Here is a 10801-nt window from a genome sequence, read left to right as displayed (position 1 = left end):
TACACTATTTTTACAATTTAAGGTGCACTCACTCCACCCTGTTTTTCAATACAAGAAAATTACACACTAGAGTCATTGAACATCTTCGGAATATCCAAAATGCTCCCAAGGATCTGTCCAAAGATAAGAAAATTACATCTGTAGCTTCTAATTTCTTTAGACATCACCAATCCAAGACATCAGAGTTAAAATGTTATGGAATTCAAAAAGTGTCACTGGGATTAAGAGGTGGTGACCTTGAAAGAGCTCTGCGTATATCCTAAATGTCGAAACGAACAGAATAATTATTCTATGTTCTTATAAAAAATGAATATCCAATGCAGGAATCTATACGTCACATATTAGGCAGTTTCATGGCGATTATAGTTCCAGTTGATACCCCAATGGCACCCACACTATCCGCAAGATTTAGATACATTTTATCACAATCTATTTAGATATCATCCCATTCAATCTTGGAAGTGAGACACCATTGTATTTATTATTCACGCATGTATCCTCTCACTCACTTTGTGCCATATTTCCCCTTTTACAATTTATTTATATTATCGGTAGCACTGATTTTGAAGTGATCTCATCCCATTAAGTTATCTCCAATTATATCACATTTTTTTTGAATTCACGTTAGAAGTGAGACACTATTGTAATCCTAATCTATGGAATTATTTGGAGGAAAGATACAACCCTTCTCTTATTCAATCCCCCCTTTTTTGATATTATTCTCTTAATTAATCACTCTGGCATTTTGCCCTCATGCATATTATTAATATTCATTGTCTGTTATTTAACATATAAATAATAATGTAAAAACATTAACACTTATAACATAAATATAAAATAACAAATATATGCACACACAATGTTTACTATAAACATTATAGATAAATAATTTTCTTTTTCAATTCTAATACCGACTAAACATATATTTCTATAAAATTTCCCATGAATTCCTTTAGTCCTCTATGTAGCTATAGATTAATTTCTGCCAGAAACTCAATGTAGACCGAGTTATTGATAGCCCAACCGTATATCCAAACATACTGTTTTTCACATCTAACATTACAAGTCAAACTCACTATCAATTCTCCGCCCAACCCTGTGACATCATCCTATTATGTGCACCAATAGAATTCTGGATACACGTGATTGGTCCAGGATGTAGAAGGGGTGGAGTTCAAGCCCACAAATACCCGCAGACGCCGGCGCGCGTCACCTTTTGAAAAAGCTGTGATTAAATCGGCGAAACATGTCAAGGGAGAGAAGTTTTTACCCATTCAATTTTTAATTTAGCTTACAGGTTCGATAAGCAAACTTACTGTTGAAATGTGCAATAGGCACTGGTTGTAAATGGATGACTGATACGGTATAAGTCTCTCACAGATTCTAACATTACAAACTAGGCAAATGCTCAGTATTGAGCTTAGTATGTGCGGAACGTTTCTAAACGTGTGTACTACCTAGAATTACAATTAGCAACTGCTTGTGGCCTAATACTAAAGCCACTTGGGTTCTGACAACCAATAAAGTGGAATTTTAACATTCCAGACACATTATTGTACTCATAGTGTGCTATCCAAGAAGCTTCATAGTGGTTTTAATGAATTAAACCTGCACATGTATATTCATATTAAAACTTGTTAGTAATTTAAGTCCCATCATTCCGGCCGAATAATTGCTTCATTACTATACCAGGTTGTAATATAAGGGCACGGTATTAAGTGTATATTCCAACACTGCGGAATTACATTAAGATTGGGGGATTTTGACAAGACTTAATAAGGCACACTTATTTATATATATATATATATATATATATATATATATAGTCCATGTAGAAAATAAGGTAACAGCACCACAGCACACAATCTTCTTTTAAAGGTGAAAAATCTTTATTTGAGGTTTAGCAACCAGTAAAAAAGCGACGTTTCGGACCTACATAGTCCTTAATCATGCATAAGTTAAAATCAAACAAACAGACTTTAAAAAGGGTATCTGGACCAATCATGCTTCAATTCTCAGTGTTAATTGGTTTAACCCATACCTATCCAGGTTTGTAAATTTCAACAACACAGTGACCTCTAGTGGTACCAGAATATATTCCATCATTTAAAACCATTATAAAAACAAATACAAATCATAATCTCTATTCAGACCATATGGATGTAATGTGTTCAGACGTTTAATCCACCATACTTCTTTCTGTTTTAGTTTTAGTTCCCTATTACCCCCTCTTCTATGATGGGGGATATGGTCAATCACTTGAAAGCGAAGCTGGCTTACTGTATGGCCCATATTTGTAAAATGTGCTGATACTGGAAGTGACATATCTTTTGATTTAATGGATGCTTTATGTTGACTAAACCTATCCCTGGCGGCTTGGGTGGTCTCGCCAATATAACAAAGGCCACATGGGCATTTAAGTAGGTAGATTGCATAGTTAGTTTGGCATGTATATAACCCATTGATTGTATATTGCTTTCTTTTGTCATTTTGTGCTAAGAATTTCCCTTTAATAACTGAATTACATTGGGCACAGTGTAAGCAGGGGTAACAGCCTTTATTAGGGGTAGTTAAGTAATTTACATCAGACATTTTAGTTGTACCTATGTCAGCTTTTACTATGTGATCCCTAAGATTTTTTACCCTTCTATATGATGGCATAGGAGGGAGTTTAAATGATTCTATCTCTGGATTATATTTTGACAAAAGGTGCCAGTGTTTTCTTACTATTCTAAAGATGTCATTACTCTTGTCACTGTATTCCATTGAAAGCACTAATCTATCTGTTCCTTTCTCTGTTGGTTTTTTATCATGTATTCTATCCAAATCCTGAATGTTTTTAGCGATATTTTCTTTTGGATATCCTCTTTGGATAAATTTATTGCCCATAGACACTAGTCTTTCTGGCAATACTTTTTGATCTCTAACTATTCTTTTAGTACGCAAAAGTTGACTCCTGGGTATGGATTTAAAAACAGTATCAGGATGGAAACTTTCATATCGCAGCAGAGTATTTCTATCTGTGGGTTTTACATATAGATCTGTACTTAATGTATTTCCATGTCGATATACAGTTGTATCCAGAAAGTTAATCTTTTGGATAGAGTAAGTAAGGGTAAATCTTAGGCCTGTCATGGAGGCATTGATATCCTCAACAAACTGTATCAGGGACTCCAATGAGCCCCCCCATATGCCAAAAATATCATCTATATACCTTAGCCACAGCTTACAATGGCTGATGAATGGCTGATTAGTGTAGACAAATTTGTTCTCAAAGCCACTCATGAACAAATTGGCATATGAGGGGGCTACATTGGAGCCCATGGCTGTTCCCCGCTTTTGCATGTAGTAAGTGTCTTGAAAGAGAAAATAATTACAATATAGGACAAGTCTTAGCATGTCATCAAAAAAATCAATCTGAGATAGATTATATAAGCCACTGTCACTCAAAAAGCTTTTCACAGTCAATAGGCCTGCCTCATGGGGAATAGAGGTATATAAATTTACCACATCCAGTGAAAAAATTAACCAAGTATCCTCTATTTCAATCCCCATAAGTTTTGAAAGAAAATCATTTGTATCCTTAATAAAGGATTTTTGCTGTTTGACAAATGGAAAGAGGACTTTGTCCAGAAAGATAGAGATATTAGAAAAAATAGAATCGGTACAGGCCACAATAGGGCGTCCTGGTGGATGTAATAAGCTTTTATGGACTTTGGGTAATGTATAAAAAATTGGTGTTATAGGGTATTTGTTATACAAAAAATCATAGACCTGTTTAGAAATAATGTTATGTGTCAAAGCTCTATCTAATATGCCCTTAAGCTCTCTTTGTATTTCTTTAAGAGGATCATGATCCAGTATTTCATAAACCCCTCCATCTGACAGCTGTTGTAATATCTCCTGCACATAATAGTCAGTGTCTAACACTATTATTGCTCCGCCCTTGTCAGCATTTTTTATGGTGATATTTTTTGTTATTTTTCAAAGTAAATATAGCCTCCCATTCCCCTTTTGTGAGGTTATGTTGTTTTGTGTAAGGATTTAATCTAGTTTTTTTCATTAGATTAGCAACATCTTGTTGAACAAATTTAACAAATGTTTCTACACCTGAGTTGCTTGTTGGAGGTACATATGAAGATTTTTTGTGCAGATTTAACTTTTTCAAATTCAAACATTCACTCTGCATATCATCTTCATTTATTGCATTAGTTTCACTTACATTGGCTACATTTTTACCACCATATATTGTTTTCAACCTTAGCAGTCTGAAAAATTTGTATAGATCTTTATCAATTTCAAACTCATCACAATCTTTCACTGGACAGTATGACAAGCCCTTCATTAATAAGCTATGCTCATTATCTGTAAGCTTATATTTAGAGATATTAATAACCAGATTAGTTTCAACATTTGCCTGTGGACTAGCATTGGGTATCACTGGTATAAACTCAGACAGTGTACTATCTACTATGTCACATTCTAAGGAGTTAATTTCAGGCAGTTCATTTTCCCTTATTATACCACACTCTAAGAGGTTAATCTCAGGCAGTTCATTTCCCTCAAGTGGATTTTCAGATAACACTGGAGTACTAGCAATATTAGACAGTTCGTTCCATTCGTTTCCCTTTATGAAGTTAGTAACAGGCAGTTCATTTTTGTTAAACAGTAAGGGGTTAACAACGGGCAACTTTTTTACCTCTATTGTTGCTTTCTCATACCCCTGCGATGTCTGGCTCCTCTCCGTGACCGCTGCGGCTGCCCTTGCTGGTTCCAGGAACTCCGTGTGTGCATCTTGTACTCCCTTTGATCGGCGGTGCTTCCGCCCTCCCCTCCGGTGTCGCCTTCTGAGCCTGTGTCTAAAAAACTCTCGCCGGATGATGAGCTGTCTTCCTTTTCTTGCGCTGCTGTAGTTCTCGGCTGTCTCCTCCAGCGTGGGCCCTCACGTCGTGACGTCTGGTCATGTGACCACTGGTACACTCGGTTGTTAGCATAGTCCGTTTCATCCCGTATGAATTTAACCCTTTTCCTTTCTTCCAGGTCTGAACGGTATTGTGCCAGTAATGCATCTACTTCTTCTTTAGTAGTTTTCAGCATATCCAGGGTGAGTTTAGTTTCCATTATTCTTTCCACTTCTGATACGGTTTTTTTCTGTTTCTCAATTTCCAGTTGTAGGCACTCCACGGTCAGGACAATAAGGTCAAATGAGCACTTATTCAGAATGCTCTCAAATTTATTTTTATACATTTCATTGTTAGATAGAATGGTGGGCCTCAGTTTAACTCTTAAGCCTCTGGGGATCCTTTTAATACGGTAGTATTCTGCAAGTGTCACAGAATGCAGTTCCAGAGATATCAATTTTCTTTTTGTTCTCTCATACTCTTTTTTAGTGTCTGCTTCTGCAGTGACCCTTAAGAAATTCCTTGATCCCAGGGCCAATGAGGTGATGCGTGCTGCATCTATGTCTGAATAAGAGAAAGTAGAAGGCTGCTTGTCCTCCATTATGTTTTCACTCACTACAGGTGCTCGTGACTCTGCTGATTCCATAAACAAGAAGTAAGTGAGTTGAATCCAGCACCATAGGTTTTAGTAAAGTTTCTTTCCCACCTGTGTGCACGTTACCAAGGAGTATCAGCCAAACTCCAGTGTATACAGTCCATGTAGAAAATAAGGTAACAGCACCACAGCACACAATCTTCTTTTAAAGGTGAAAAATCTTTATTTGAGGTTTAGCAACCAGTAAAAAAGCGACGTTTCGGACCTACATAGTCCTTAATCATGCATAAGTTAAAATCAAACAAACAGACTTTAAAAAGGGTATCTGGACCAATCATGCTTCAATTCTCAGTGTTAATTGGTTTAACCCATACCTATCCAGGTTTGTAAATTTCAACAACACAGTGACCTCTAGTGGTACCAGAATATATTCCATCATTTAAAACCATTATAAAAACAAATACAAATCATAATCTCTATTCAGACCATATGGATGTAATGTGTTCAGACGTTTAATCCACCATACTTCTTTCTGTTTTAGTTTTAGTTCCCTATTACCCCCTCTTCTATGATGGGGGATATGGTCAATCACTTGAAAGCGAAGCTGGCTTACTGTATGGCCCATATTTGTAAAATGTGCTGATACTGGAAGTGACATATCTTTTGATTTAATGGATGCTTTATGTTGACTAAACCTATCCCTGGCGGCTTGGGTGGTCTCGCCAATATAACAAAGGCCACATGGGCATTTAAGTAGGTAGATTGCATAGTTAGTTTGGCATGTATATAACCCATTGATTGTATATTGCTTTCTTTTGTCATTTTGTGCTAAGAATTTCCCTTTAATAACTGAATTACATTGGGCACAGTGTAAGCAGGGGTAACAGCCTTTATTAGGGGTAGTTAAGTAATTTACATCAGACATTTTAGTTGTACCTATGTCAGCTTTTACTATGTGATCCCTAAGATTTTTTACCCTTCTATATGATGGCATAGGAGGGAGTTTAAATGATTCTATCTCTGGATTATATTTTGACAAAAGGTGCCAGTGTTTTCTTACTATTCTAAAGATGTCATTACTCTTGTCACTGTATTCCATTGAAAGCACTAATCTATCTGTTCCTTTCTCTGTTGGTTTTTTATCATGTATTCTATCCAAATCCTGAATGTTTTTAGCGATATTTTCTTTTGGATATCCTCTTTGGATAAATTTATTGCCCATAGACACTAGTCTTTCTGGCAATACTTTTTGATCTCTAACTATTCTTTTAGTACGCAAAAGTTGACTCCTGGGTATGGATTTAAAAACAGTATCAGGATGGAAACTTTCATATCGCAGCAGAGTATTTCTATCTGTGGGTTTTACATATAGATCTGTACTTAATGTATTTCCATGTCGATATACAGTTGTATCCAGAAAGTTAATCTTTTGGATAGAGTAAGTAAGGGTAAATCTTAGGCCTGTCAAGGCAAGATTTTTCACCTTTAAAAGAAGATTGTGTGCTGTGGTGCTGTTACCTTATTTTCTACATGGACTGTATACACTGGAGTTTGGCTGATACTCCTTGGTAACGTGCACACAGGTGGGAAAGAAACTTTACTAAAACCTATGGTGCTGGATTCAACTCACTTACTTCTTATATATATATATATATATATATATATATATATATATATATATATATATATGTATATATATACAAAAATAATATACATTAAGGGACACATATCAAGCCAGCATAGGATAACTCAATTGAGTTACTCTTGAGCCAACAATAAACTCGAATAACGTTATAAAAGACTCAGGGCTCGCTTCCATTGAGTCGTTAAAAATGGAGCCGTAAGCTACCGGAGCGGCCGACAGCTAAAAGTAATTTACGGCTCCATTTTAGTACCAGGTTTCCATTGAAAAGATTAGCATGTTGCTCGCAGTCGCTATTTTCGGCTGTACGTAAGTTTGCGCTGTCAACCGATGTCGGATTCGACGAAAAGCGCGCCATAACAAGTGCATTGCCATTGTAACCCAATCTCTGTCTATAAGAATAACGGTTTGCGCCTGCGCTCCTTACCTGTGATCGCCTCTAGAGAGAAAGACGTGGGAGCTAATTGCGCTGGTAGGAGTTTGGTGGTTTTGAGAGTTGTTTGAGAGTTAGTGGAGAGTTTGATATTTTATTTTTATATATTCTTATTGTAGGCCTCATATAATATTAGGAACACACACACACATCCATACATTAGTTAATTAACACACATTAGTTTATGTACACAAACACACACACACACACTCTTTTATTTGATACAAACACATTCACATCTTTTTTTTATTTTATTAACCCCCCATATCCCCATCTTCCTTTTTTACTCCTTTCATTAAGCCCCTTATCCCACTTCCCATCTCCCCTTTAACTACCCTTCCCTTCCCCATTATATAACTTTATTTAACTTTTTTTTCATTTATACATTTTGGCCATCCTTTTTATTTACATCCCATATTTTTTTTTCATTTCACTATATAGCCCATCCCTTTCTTCATTTGTATCCCTTATTATTTTTCTTTAATTTTGTTATAATCCCTTTTTTTTTATTTAGCCAATCCCTTTTTTCATTTACATCCCTTTGTTAATTTCCACCCCCACATTTTATTTTTATTTTGAGGGATATAGAATAGAGATAGTTAGGGTCTAGATAGGTTAGGTAGTTAGTTTTGGGGATATTTAATTTAGGGTTTAGTTAGGTGAATTAGTGTAGTTAGGTAAGCTAGGGACTTTAGTGCTAGGTTAGAGTTAGGGAGGAAGAAAAAAGGGATGGATAGGCCTAGTGGAGTTGGGAAGAGGATGGCTAGGGGGAGGGCAGTGGTGAGGGTGGATAGAGGGAGGGGGAGGGGGGAAGTAGGGAGTAGTATGGGCAGGACTAGGGGCCGAGGTTTGGGTGGAGGATTTGTCCTTCCTCAAACCCTGGCAGAGGAGGGAAGGAGAGAGAGTGTAAAAGGCGTGGAGGTGTGAGGAGTGAGGATGAGTCAGCCTCAATTAGGCACACAAAGAAGAGGGAGAGTGGGGCAGACTGTGGCAAGTGGGGCTGGTGGTAGACTGTCACAGCCTGCAGGGACATAGGAGGTAGAGAGGGCTGGTCCCCAGTCACAGGAGGGAGAGTCTGTGTCTGCTGGCCCTTCAGGTGTGAAGGGCAGGCTTAGAGAGGACAGGTACTCTGAGGAGGAGAAGGAGGAACTTGTTGAGGCCTACTTGGAGACGGCACCTCAGCTGGAGAACCCTAACCTGAGGGCAGGTGTCTGGAATAAGCTGTGGGAGGAGATTCGTGTGGCAGTCAGCTGCTTAAGACGTAATCGTTCGACTGCCAGCATTAAACACCGCTCTCATGACTGCAGGAGGGAAACCAAAGCGAAGCTGGCACAGCAGGCCAAATATGCAAGTGGGACAGGTGGTGGTCCTAGCAAGAGAATTTACCTAAAGTCATGGGAGGATATGCTGTCCAATGTCATCTCGAATGAATCTGTCCTAGGATGTAAGGGGACAATTGACACATCAGTGCCAGCTGGTCCATGAAGGTGAATATTAAATATCATATGTAATAAATGTTTATTTCTAACAAATATATGTTAACATCAGAAATATATATCGGCTTTGTTTTTTAAAATATCAATGTAATTATACACATGTGTATTACAGAATATAGAATGTTCATATATTATATATGTTTAGTAATCAAATGTGTTCAAGCATCAGTGGAAAACATACCTAGGTTGGATTAGTACAAGTAATGTTTTACATGGTTCAAAGTCTGATTTGTACATTAACTTAAAGTGATAGTAAACCCAATGTTTTTATTTCATGATTGAGATAGAGCAGCAATTTTAAGCAACTTTCTAATGTACTACTATTATCAATATTTCTTTGTTCTCTTGGTATCTTTATTTGAAAAAGTAGGAACGTAAGCTATGGAGACTTTGCATTTTTGGTTCAGAACCCTGGCTAGCGCTCGTGATTGGTGCTACATTTAGCCACCCAATAAGCAACAGCAACCCAGGTTCTGAAACAAAAATTGTCTGGCTCTTAAGCTTTACATTCTTGCTTCTCAAATAAAGATACCAAGACAAGGAAGAAAATATGATAATAGGAGTAAAATATAAAAAGTTTACTAAATTTGCATGCTCTGTCTGAATCATGAAAGTTTAATTTGTACTTTATTGTCCCTTTAATTGCATCTTAACATAGTTGTAGTGGATATATTCATCCTGATTTCTGGAGTGGCTATCTGCTCAAACAAGCAAGGGTATAGATTTAAATTATTTCTATCTATATCATATATATGGACTATGTGTAATACAAAGAGTCGCTTGGAGGCACAATCTTTAAATATACACCTCTGGTTAAATATGTTTAAGTTTATACAGAAATAATATATAAATATAAAACTATATCTATATCTATATATTTGATTTTCAAATGTTAGATGTTTAATCCGATTAATTTAATATAACAATTTATTTTTCAGAATCAGAACATGAGTATGAGTCCTCAACAAGACCGGAGGCCAGTGATGTTCTGGAATTCAGTGAGGAGGAGGAGGCTTGAATGAGATGAGCAACAGCCACTGGCCTATGAGGTTGAAAATGTCCCTGGCCCATCCCCATATTCATCTGGGAGGACATATCATCAGATGCATCCTCCACCACCACAGCATTATCAGATGCATCCTCCACCACCACAGCATTATCAGATGCATCCTCCACCACCACAGCATTATCAGATGCATCCTCCACCACAACAGCATTATCAGATGCATCCTCCACCACCACAGCATTATCAGATGCATCCTCCACCACCACAGCATCAGCAGATGCCTCCTTCACCACCACAGCATCAGCAGATGCCTCCTTCACCACCACAGCATCAGCAGATGCCTCCTTCACCACAGCATCAGCAGATGCATCCTTCACCACAGCATCAGCAGATGCATCCTTCACCACAGCATCAGCAGATACATCCTCCACCACAGCATCTGTACTATATGCCACCTCAACAACAGATTCAGCACCCTCCCATGGCACAACAAATGCCACCGCCACTACCACCACAACAACAATCACCCCCCCCACCAATGTCTGTCCTCAATTGGATATTGAGCCACCCACACAGTCCCCAAGACTGAGTGACGACAACCTCACACAGAGCCAGGGAATATGTGCCAGAGACACCTATACAGCCACAAGTGCCCCCCATGGAATCCAATATCCCCGCACAGTCCCAGCAAGATGCTCTACTGAGGCTCATTCACAGGGAGCTTAGAC

The sequence above is a fragment of the Bombina bombina genome, chromosome 4 (genome assembly GCF_027579735.1).
Source record: "Bombina bombina isolate aBomBom1 chromosome 4, aBomBom1.pri, whole genome shotgun sequence".
Classification (NCBI taxonomy): domain Eukaryota; kingdom Metazoa; phylum Chordata; class Amphibia; order Anura; family Bombinatoridae; genus Bombina; species Bombina bombina.
This window is presented reverse-complemented; position numbering follows the sequence as displayed.